Here is an 11092-nt window from a genome sequence, read left to right as displayed (position 1 = left end):
GTAGTTGTTTGATTTTGTGTTGGGCCTTTAAGAAGCATTTTTGAATAATTCAGAGGAAGCTTGAGATGAATGAGATTAACACTTTGATGAAGCGGAGGCTCATCGTTCTGTTAAAGATTTAATCTGGATCCATGTGTAAACTCACCTCGTCACTGATCTCCTGCTGCGTCTTCTCCGCTATAAGTTTTCTCCTGCCTCCTGTCACGTCGTATTATCCTCTCCTCTGCTTATCATCTACTTTCTGCTCCTTCCTCCTCCTCCTCCTCCTCCTCCTTCTCCTCCTCCTGGTGAAGTGACAGTGAAACAGCAGCTATATTAAGCAGCGTTCAGGAGCGCTGACTGTGGGTTATTGTTCACCGCGTAATAACAGCTGTCATCTTCGAGGACACAGCAGAGGAAAACGTTAAAAATCCTCACATGGCTGTCAGCTTCACTGTTAACCTACACGGGCGAGTAAGAAAAGACAAGCAGTGGGAAGCTTTACAGCACTAAGCAGTTAAAGAGATATTTAGAAACTGTCTGTTTAGCCTGGCAGCCCGGCAGTGGACGTCCGCTGATTTGATAAGATGATTACTCCGCCGGGTTTTGTGCTAAACCTGATTATCAGAAATGTTCACACAAGCAGGAAGCCAGCTTTCATTTTTCAGATTAAGTGACTAAAAATAACCCCGTTCACGCAGCCAGATTACTGATGGAGAAACCTAATTACCGAAACCCTGACAGGTTTTTATTTGCATGACAAATTCGGTGGGACATGCAGGGGATGTGACAGCGGCAGCGAGGCTGCATGTGAACGCTTCGTTTTGTGCCTCTGACCTGCAGTTTCAGCTGGATTTGATCATGCACATGAATTCTGAATGAGGTTCCCAAATATGTCCAGCGCTCAGACAAGTCTGATGGAGAAGCACAGACGAACAGACAAGAGAGAAGTGAAGCGGCTCCGCATGCAAACCCTCGAATTAAAACAATACGTCTTCATAAGGAGGCAGGTGTAGACTTAGATGCACAACAGAAATTCATCAGGAAGAAATTCTGCTTCTGCACAAACCACATTTCCGATAAAAGGCCCGACTCTTTGTGGAAGCTTTGTTTTTTGATTACATGAGGAACATACGTTCGTTTCTGTTAAATGTTACAGACCAAAGCAAATGGATGGATAATACGTCAAAGACGACGTTTTGGAGAAGAGGTAGAATAGAAGAAGAGTGAATAAGATATATATGATAATGGTGAAATAAAACAATGAAGGATGAGTATGAACAAAATGTCCAGAACTTGCTGTCATTTAAAGAAAAACCTTCTCCATGTTCTCCAGGAATGCTGGTTTTACTCTCCTGCAGATGATTTTTTATTTAATTTCATGTCTTTTCTACACATTTTAGCAGTTTGCAGACCTCTTCTGCTTCCCTGAAGCGCGCTGTAATAAGAGAGTGATGACGCAGACATATTTTGTCTGAGGTCGAGTCGCTCTCTTGGCCTCGTTAGCGCTGAGCCTTCATCTTCCCCCTCCTCCACCACCAGTGGTCCCATCAACATTAGCGATGTCCCTCTTTCCTTCCCACTAATGAAGAGCTGCGACTTGACCGTGGCGCCGCTTTGAGGTAAACTCCTATTTTCAAAGACTGAGAGGAGGAAGCAATGCTCTGCTACGGTCTTTTAGCTCCGAGCGGATCGGCTTAATTGCCACCAAATCCGGCGCCTCCATCCTGAGGGGGTTCCTCAGACACCCAAAGAGAAGAAGCCCTCATAACTTCTACTGAAGCTTTAAGTTTCCCCCTCTGAGCAGCTTTAAATGTAAATGTAAAAGTATTTTTGCTCCATGGGGCAAGTCCATGAATATGTAGCAGTTTTCATGTCATTGTTTGCATGCTGACAGTCGGTGAAGATCCCAGATTGTTCTGTTTTCTAATCTTGCCTGGGAAAGGAAAAGTGCTCCTCGTGCTCATAATCCTGGACTCCTCACTTCAAATGAGGAAAGTAAGACGTCTTATTTCCTCTTAAGAATCACTTATTTACTGAAGTACTGGGACAACACAGGGGATACCTAAGACACCGCTGCTTAGAGCTCAGGAGTTCAAGATAACTTAGCATAAACCTGCATGACTTGTTTCAGACGACTTGGACTTGGCTCTTCTCAGATTTCTTGACACTCGACCTGACAAAATGTCTGACTAACACATGTCTGTGTCAATAAACCAAAGACTTGACCTGGGTCAGTCTTAAATAACTTTAGACCCTCGCTAGACTTGGACCTTTCGTGGACTCCAGACTTCGCTTGGTCCAAATTACTTGAGATGACTTGAAACTCAACTTCTAATTGTTTCAACTAACTTCAGATGCTTCAAACTTGACTTGCTTCAAATTCCCCCAGATGACTCGAAACTTGATTTCACTACCAAATCATTGAGACTCGTCCCTCTCTTGCACTTGTCCTAAATATTTGAGTTGACTTGAATGACTTGAGACTTGTTTCAGATGAGTTGTCACTTGACCCAGACTAGACTTGGACCTTTTCTGGACTCCAGACTTGGCTTGAAACACAATTGTTTCAAATGATTTGAATGCTTCAGACTTGAATTACAAGTATCTTAATTGACTTGCGTCTAATTTAAACCCTATGTTGACTGACTAACGACTTTCTCGAGGACAGGTCCTATGACTTTCTTTGGGTCTTTCTTGAATAAGGTGTCACTCATTTCAGATGAGTTCTCAGTTGGTCATGAATGGACTTGAACCTTTTCTTAATTAACACCAGACTTGCCTCATATTTCCCCAGATGACTTGAAACCTGACTTCACTACCAAATGATTGAGACTTGTTTCAGACTTGGACCTTTTCTGGACTCCAGACTTGGCTTTAAACTCCACTTGCTTGGACTAATCCTGATTTGTCTTCAGACATGGACTCGTTAAAGGGGACTACGGACTTCTAGTAACTTTACCTTAAACCTTTAACTCAGATTTGATGTGTCTCTGAACGTCTTTCCACTTCCTTCAGACCTCTCCTGGACCTTTCCTGAATATCTGAGTTGACTTGTCCAGAAGAACTTGAGACTGGACGTAGATTTGAATAATTATATAATTTCAACTACTTCAGTTTTGAATTGTCTGAGACTCAGACTTGTCCGTAAACATTCAGCCCTGGCAAAATAATCAGACCTGAACTCTGGACATTAATTATTCTCATTCAGTGCTTCTTCAGGTCTCTAAATCAAATAATAATTCATTTGAACTCTGACTGGAGCCTTAGACGGACTCCTAATGCTGCTTCTGGCTTTCATATTCTAATTTATTTTCTTCATAACTTGTCAATTGAATTCAGTGTAATAAGCAGGTTAAAGCATTATTATTTCCAGGCTTCCTTCATCTTTGTGACATGATATACTGCATGAGGTGTCGCTGAGAGGAGGAGGAAATTGCCAGTAACCTGGTTAGAGAGGAGAGGGAGCGTCATGAGTCTGTGGTCAAAACAGCAGCAGCTTTGATGAATGTTGCACGAAGTCTATAACGTTTTCAGACAATGCAACCTTTTAATTCTCACGAGTTTAGATAATTCTGCTTTTATAACACGAGGCAATTATAATCTGCAGGTTTATATTTAAAATATATATAAGCAGCAGGAGAAGAGTAAGGCAACGAGGCAAAAAATAGATTCCACACTTGGTGGAATGGAATGAAATTGGGTAGCACCATTAATCATGTACTAAGGACGAAACCTACGAACACTGATGACGTTAGCTCGTTTGCTCTTAGCACCACTAGCTCAAAGTTTCCTTTTGAAATGTTGAGTTTTCAAGGTTAGTCGGCTTTGGTGCTAGATAGAAGATTAAGTCGCCTTTATCCCTTAATTATATACACTGTACTTGTTTTTAATAGTTTTTACAACTGTCACGACTTTACGGAGTGGTTGGCATGGCAACTGGTGGTCGCCATCATGTCGCATCCTGTTTCTGTAGCGTCGAACTAAAACGACACCTGAACATTCATGGACTTTATATTAACTACCTAAAATGACAGAAACAATCCTTAAAAGAAATTAATGTGTATTTTGGTGTTTTAGTTTGGGCCGCCCACTAACAGGGAGGGGGTGGAGCCTATACTGAAGCCTCCGGACACCAGGGGGAGCTCTGAGTCATCAAGCGTTGTTTTTTTGTTTGTTTCTGTAACACAAATAAAAAAAAAAAAAACAAAGATTAAACGAGCTTTTCCTTACAGTCCTGCCTGAGTGTTGCTGTGTCGATGCAACAAAGACGGAGCCGGGGGGGAAAATAAAAAAAAAAAAGACCCAAAAACCTTGACGATCGGCACGTTAATGAGCCGAGAGAAAGCTGCTGAGGAATGAAAATTAAAACGGAGCCACTGGAGATGTTATGTGGGCCACATGGAGTATGTGCAGCTTAATCGAATTAAGCACAAAGAGGTGTGTAGGAGAGCAGAGCATTGTGTTCCCAGGCTGAGGAGAGTTTTAGAGGTTTCTCGCATGACAAATATAGGTCCTTGATGCTCGGCTCTCTGCAGGACAAAAGCTATGGATCCGTGATTCAACATGCACAATAAGTTAATTTGCGCAGAATGGAAACAGTCTGTATGGGATCAATAATTCACCGATTGATTCGTGTTTTAAAATGAAGACAGAGGTTCTGGAGGAGGATGGATGGATGGAACTGACGCCAACGTTTCCAGGTCTAACGCGAACACAGATGTCATTCGATAGACTCTGTCAATGTATTTCGTGAGGAACAATATAAAGGAGTGTGATTTATTATTCACTTAGTCTTTTTTCCTGTGTGGCAGCAGAGCGTCACCTCTGCAGTGAGTCTGGAGCAGCTGCAGACGGATGCGGGAATAAAGCCTGAATGAAAGCTGCAGATGTACTGAATTAATCCGAGGCGCCGTGCTGCGTTACCAGCAGCGAGCGGCAAATGAAAAACTGAAAAGCAGCGTTTGGCCGCTCTGTTTGAAAAACTTCCTCACCTGAAACTTGAGTAGGAGTTTTTTTTTTTTTTTTTACAGAGAACAGAGAGAGCACAAACACACAAAAGCAAAAGCAAAAGCAAGAACATGTCTTCATGAAGTGATGAATAAAAGTGATTTGCTTTTGGAGTCGTTGTTGTTTGCTCCTCAACCGAATCAAATGTATGAATTTATAATCTGCTGTATCTTTTATAATCTTTAATAATACCTTCAAAATTCCTAAACTCTGAGCTAATAGCAGCTCCTCTTAGCTTCATAGCCTCTCCGCTAATAGAAGCTCATAGCTTCTTAGTCTCCCAGCTAATAGTAGCTCCTCTCATCTTCCTAGCTTCCTAGCTGATAGCAGTTCTTCTTAGGTTCCTAGCCTCTCTGCTAATAGTAGCTCCTCTTAGCTTTATAGCTAGCCTCTCTGCTAATAGTAGCTCCTCTTAGCTTCATAGCCTCCCAGCTAATAACAGCTCCTCTTAGCTTCATAGCCTCTCAGCTAATAGAAGCTCCTCTTAGCTTTATAGCTAGCCTCTCTGCTAATAGTAGCTCCTCTTAGCTTCATAGCCTCCCAGCTAATAACAGCTCCTCTTAGCTTCATAGCCTCTCAGCTAATAGTAGCTCCTCTTAGCTTTATAGCTTCCTAGCTGATAGCAGTTCTTCTTAGGTTCCTAGCCTCTCTGCTAATAGTAGCTATTTCTAGCTTCCGAGCCTCCCAGCTAACAGCAGCTCCTCTAAGCTCCCTAGCCTCTCAAGTAATAGTAGCTCTTTCTAGCCTCACAGCTAATAGTTGCTCCTCCTCTGTTGGTCAATGTTGCTATTGTTAGCTAGCTGCTCTAAAAAGCTGTTGGCTATTATGGAAACCAGCACATTGTATAGATGCCATAGTCTAAGCTAATTACACGAGCTAATCAAACATGGCACCAACTCCTCGTTAGTATAGTGGACAGTATCTCCGCCTGTCACGCGGAAGACCGGGGTTCGATTCCCCGACGGGGAGGAATGTATATTTTTCTTTTTTTGAATACAAACACTTCATTGCTGATACTTTTAGTTCATGATGATGATACTAGTTGAATATTTTTACTACATGCAGCCAATAATACTTAATGCATGAGTACTTCCAGAATCAGAAACTAACTACATGAAGCTCAAATCTGAATTGTTTCTTAGCAGTTGTACAAGGTTTAAATATGAACGTGTCATTTTTTTGTTTGTTTGTTTTGTTGTTTTCGCTGTTCGACGCTGTGAAGTGACACCAGCTCCTTGTTTTTACAGCCCAGGTAGCAAACTATCTATGTATTATTCAGCCTTATGCTCCCGCAGACAGACAGACAGCGAGTACCAGTGGAGTTGCAGCAGATGTACTCGCAGCCTTTCTTGGTTTCCCAATGGCAGGTTTCTATTTAAAGTCCCGGGTGTCGGACCTTCCCACTGGCACACGAATGCAGCATCGCGGCTGCAGCTTTTTTGACAGAAGGATCTAGTTAGTTTTAATCGGGAGGACGTTCATAAAGCACACAGAAGGTCCCTAGAGAACCCCAGAGACTCATATTCACCTAAAAACATGTTTAAAAAGATAATACAGAATACTGACTCTTTTCTGCCTCTAGTGCAACGAGGGAATCAAAGAATCCCCCGAGGAACAAGAATATCCACAAACATTTGGGGGATTCTAGCCAGGAGTTAGCAGGATATTTATCTCTGAACACTGCAGCGTGGATATGTTTCCTGGAGCCTTTGAAGCTCAGTGTGTCCTGAGTTAACTGAACCTAACTTGAAGTTGAATTTGAACTCAGACGACACTTGATTTTCACTGACGTTTCGACTTCTGACGTCTGGATGGAGGTAAAACTTCCCTAACAGGACCAATTCAAACTGAAATCTCTGAGCGTTTCTAAATAAGCTAAACATGTGGTGACATTTATTACTCGTATCTATGTTATTTCTATAGATTGTACTGAACTGTTTTATGGTTTAACACCAACCTTAACTCCAACACCGCATCTACTTCTCCCTTCTTCATTTCCAAAGTTTTAGTCATGCTATTTAATTAAATGCTGCACATTGTCTGTTGGTTTATTGTCCATGTTTATATACGATCTATGTAGAGACGTGTTTAGTCCATATTTATATACGGTCTATGGAGGAGACGTGTTTAGTCCATATTTATATACAGTCTATGGAGGAGACGTGTTTAGTCCATATTTATATACAGTCTATGGAGACGTGTTTAGTCCATATTTATATACGGTCTATGGAGAGACGTGTTTAGTCCATATTTATATACAGTCTATGGAGACGTGTTTAGTCCATATTTATATACGGTCTATGGAGGAGACGTGTTTAGTCCATATTTATATACGGTCTATGGAGACGTGTTTAGTCCATATTTATATACGGTCTATGGAATAGACGTGTTTAGTCCATATTTATATACGGTCTATGGAGGAGACGTGTTTAGTCCATTATTTTATATTATACGGTCTATGGAGACGTGTTTAGTCCATATTTATATACGGTCTATGGAGGAGACGTGTTTAGTCCATATTTATATACGGTCTATGGAGGAGACGTGTTTAGTCCATATTTATATACGGTCTATGGAGACGTGTTTAGTCCATATTTATATACGGTCTATGGAGGAGACGTGTTTAGTCCATATTTATATACGGTCTATGTAGGAGGAGACGTGTTTAGTCCATATTTATATACAGTCTATGTAGGAGGAGACGTGTTTAGTCCATATTTATATACAGTCTATGGAGGAGACGTGTTTAGTCCATATTTATATACAGTCTATGGAGGAGACGTGTTTAGTCCATATTTATATACAGTCTATGTAGGAGGAGACGTGTTTAGTCCATATTTATATACGGTCTATGGAATAGACGTGTTTAGTCCATATTTATATACAGTCTATGTAGGAGGAGACGTGTTTAGTCCATATTTATATACGGTCTATGGAGGAGACGTGTTTAGTCCATATTTATATACGGTCTATGGAGGAGACGTGTTTAGTCCATATTTATATACAGTCTATGGAGGAGACGTGTTTAGTCCATATTTATATACAGTCTATGGAGGAGACGTGTTTAGTCCATATTTATATACAGTCTATGGAGGAGACGTGTTTAGTCCATATTTATATACAGTCTATGTAGAGACGTGTTTAGTCCATATTTATATACGGTCTATTTGCATCATGCAACTGAGGTGGTTGTTGTTTTTCTAACTGGTCGAACCAGAACATAATCTGAAAGTTGCTGCTGTTTAAACTCTTATATAATAACATTTGCTTTCTCCGCTGGTCCTCATTTCATGCACAGGCTGAAGAGAACATGCAGAATTTGTTTTTATTCATTGCCGGAGTCTCTTTGTGACTCCTTCAAACACCTGCAGGCTTTCAGCTCAGTCCGGTCTGAATGGATCTATGATTACAGACAGAGAGGTTGTGGTAATCCTCTCTCTCTCTCTCTCTCTCTCTCTCGCTGCAGGTCACAGAAAATGTTGAGCTTGGAGAAAAATTTTGGGATTTCACTACATCAGCCAGAGCCGCCGTAACCATGGCAACAGGCATCGTAGATAACGGTGAGCGGCTGTGCACGGACACACACACAGATACTGTATATAGACAGATAGACGGATAGATAGAGACTATATAGTACATATACAGAGATTCTCTTTCCATTTCCTCCTGTTCAAATCACTCAGTGTTCGGTGCAGATGCAAAAGTAGAAAAGTTCTGTCCGAGGACTCGTATCAGAACAACACAAAGCTGAAAGCTTCAATGAAATAAACGTCTCCAATCAGGAGAGAATTCAGAAAGGATAAGTTTGAAGACATGAACTGTATTAAAAACCAGAGGAGCTGTTTCTATTCTGCTCCTCTTTTTATTTGTCACTATGGATTTGTCTTAATTTTTATTTTCTAAGCCTGTACATGTGTTGCTGTATATATGTGAAACCTTCATTTACATACATGGACTGAGTTCTGAATCATTATTATTATTATTATTAACAATAACAATAATAATAATAAATAGATGTGCATACTCTTTATTAATTTGTTTATATGTTTTCTTTTTTCTTTTTGTCTCTTTCTCTTTGTGGAATAAAAATGGGGGAATAAAAATACAAAAAGAAGAAGTTATTTTCATTGAAAGTCTTCTATGTAATTTTTGCAGATTTATTCTGGGGGCCAGATTAAACCCTCTGGTGAGTCGCCTCTGGCCCCTGAGCCGTATGTGCAACACCTGTGACATGCATCCCAGCATGCATTGCTCCACCTCCACAAAAGAGTTAAGAATTCTGCAAATCCAAACACGGATTTTCTATCCACACAGTAGAAACTCCACATCCTGCCATTTCCCCGTCCCCCATTAGCATACAGTGCAGCAGCCTGTGCATGTGTTTGTGTGCAGCCAGGTGTCCACATGTCCCCCGTCAGCCAGCTGCCATACACTCACCAATAATTACAGAAAGGAGAGGCTGAGGAGGAAGAGGGGGTTCCTGCCGACAGCTGGAGACGGAGCTCTCTGGAAAAACCACGGACAACTCACGGCTAATTATACACGGACTCCAACACACAGCTTCCTGGCTGGAAACTCGTCTTTTTCAGCTGCTTCCTCCTGTTTTTATCTTTTAAACACGGAGACGTCAACTTCAAAATAACATGAATGAGTTACTGATTATTTTGTCTTAATTATTGAGACGCATGAGCTCCTGGTCGACTAAAAAAACCCTAAAAGCTCAATGAATAATAAAAAAAAAAGACGGCTACAAAAGAAGAAGGAAGGTGAGATTTCTTAATTGTTTTTTCTTGCTTCCGGCTCTTGGGTGTAATCTGATCCTCACAGGCATCGATACATCACGGCTGACAGTCAACACCCACCCAACAATCACGGCGTGACAGCGCGGCGCACGCCGAGCGACAGCCGTGTCCTCGGGCTGATCCCGCACTTTCATTTTCATTTGACGGGGAGATTCACCGGCGGGCGGATCGAGTGAGTCTCTCCTCTCTGGAAGCGTCGTACACACTGAATACGACAAACAGTCGCTTCTGAAGGACGACGCACAACAACAAAATGTGTGTGAAGTTTACACTGAGATCTGCAGGGATGAAACACTGGTTCAGGAACGAGTCGATCAATAATAAAGATAAATGTGATTCTTGTATCAGGTCAGATATTAGAGCTGGAACATGCGTTAATGCTGATGATGATGTTTTTTCCTGATCTGATCCTTAATCTCCTGAAGTCTGAGTCGACTGGATTCAGGCCAGTGAATGTTTCTTCCAGTCAGAGTTAATCTGGAGAGAGAGGAGGTCGAACTCTCTGGAACATTTGTCTCCAGGAAACTTTTCTCTTCTTTTTAAACGTTGCAGTGTTTAAAAGTTTGTGGTTGTTTGGCTGCAGCCTTTGACCTGGACTCCATGGATTCTGCTTTTATTGTTGGTGTTGGTATTGAATGACGATCACCTACAAATATCCACACTGAGATAGTTCTTGCACACAGACATGTTTTCATCTTCTTCTTCTCTTTTTCTGAGATTTTTTGGCACATTTGACACCAACTAAAGAAAAGAGGAAGCAGACGTTTTGACTCTACAGTGTGTTGGTTGTGGTTCATGTTGGACCTTCAGCTCCTTCAGCAGCATCCTTCAGTCTCAGACCTGTTTTGTTGTTTTTACACAGATTCTTCTTTTTTGCACAATAATCTGCTTTTTGTCACGGTCTATCTACACTAACTACCTCACTGTCTTAGCAATCTTAGCAATCTTTTTAAATTTTTCTCAACAACAGGTGTCAAGGTTCCACGTCTGTCCGTGCCATGTTGTGTTTCCTGTTTTATTTTGTTAAGTTGCTGGGTTTCCTGTCTCTTGATTGTTTATTGGTCTCACCTGTGTTGATTGTCCTCATGTGTCTCACCTGTGTCTTGTCATCCCTCAGTCCTCATGTGTATATATAGCCCTGCCTTTCAATTTGTTCCTTGTTGCGTCGTTAATGTTAGTCTAACTTCTCCACGCTATTTTCAATGTTTCTTCGTCCTTGTTCCACGTCTTGTTACCACATTTCAAGTAATGTTCCTTTAAATGTCCATTCTTTTACAAATAATATCTATGGGGGAAAAAAT

At 41.2% G+C, this 11092-nt stretch overlaps 1 non-coding gene across 1 annotated transcript; it reads left to right on the top strand.

Annotated features, from left to right (window-relative positions):
* Window positions 1-5886: 5886 nt before the first annotated feature.
* On the top strand, window positions 5887-5958 carry trnad-guc. Its single transcript has one exon. It is a non-coding gene; the product is annotated as a tRNA-Asp (tRNA).
* The last annotated feature ends 5134 nt before the right edge of the window (window positions 5959-11092 follow it).

The sequence above is a fragment of the Mugil cephalus genome, chromosome 15 (genome assembly GCF_022458985.1).
Source record: "Mugil cephalus isolate CIBA_MC_2020 chromosome 15, CIBA_Mcephalus_1.1, whole genome shotgun sequence".
NCBI classification, from domain to species: domain Eukaryota; kingdom Metazoa; phylum Chordata; class Actinopteri; order Mugiliformes; family Mugilidae; genus Mugil; species Mugil cephalus.
The sequence above is the reverse complement of the archived record's forward strand: the minus strand, read 5'-3'. Positions and strand labels throughout refer to the sequence as shown.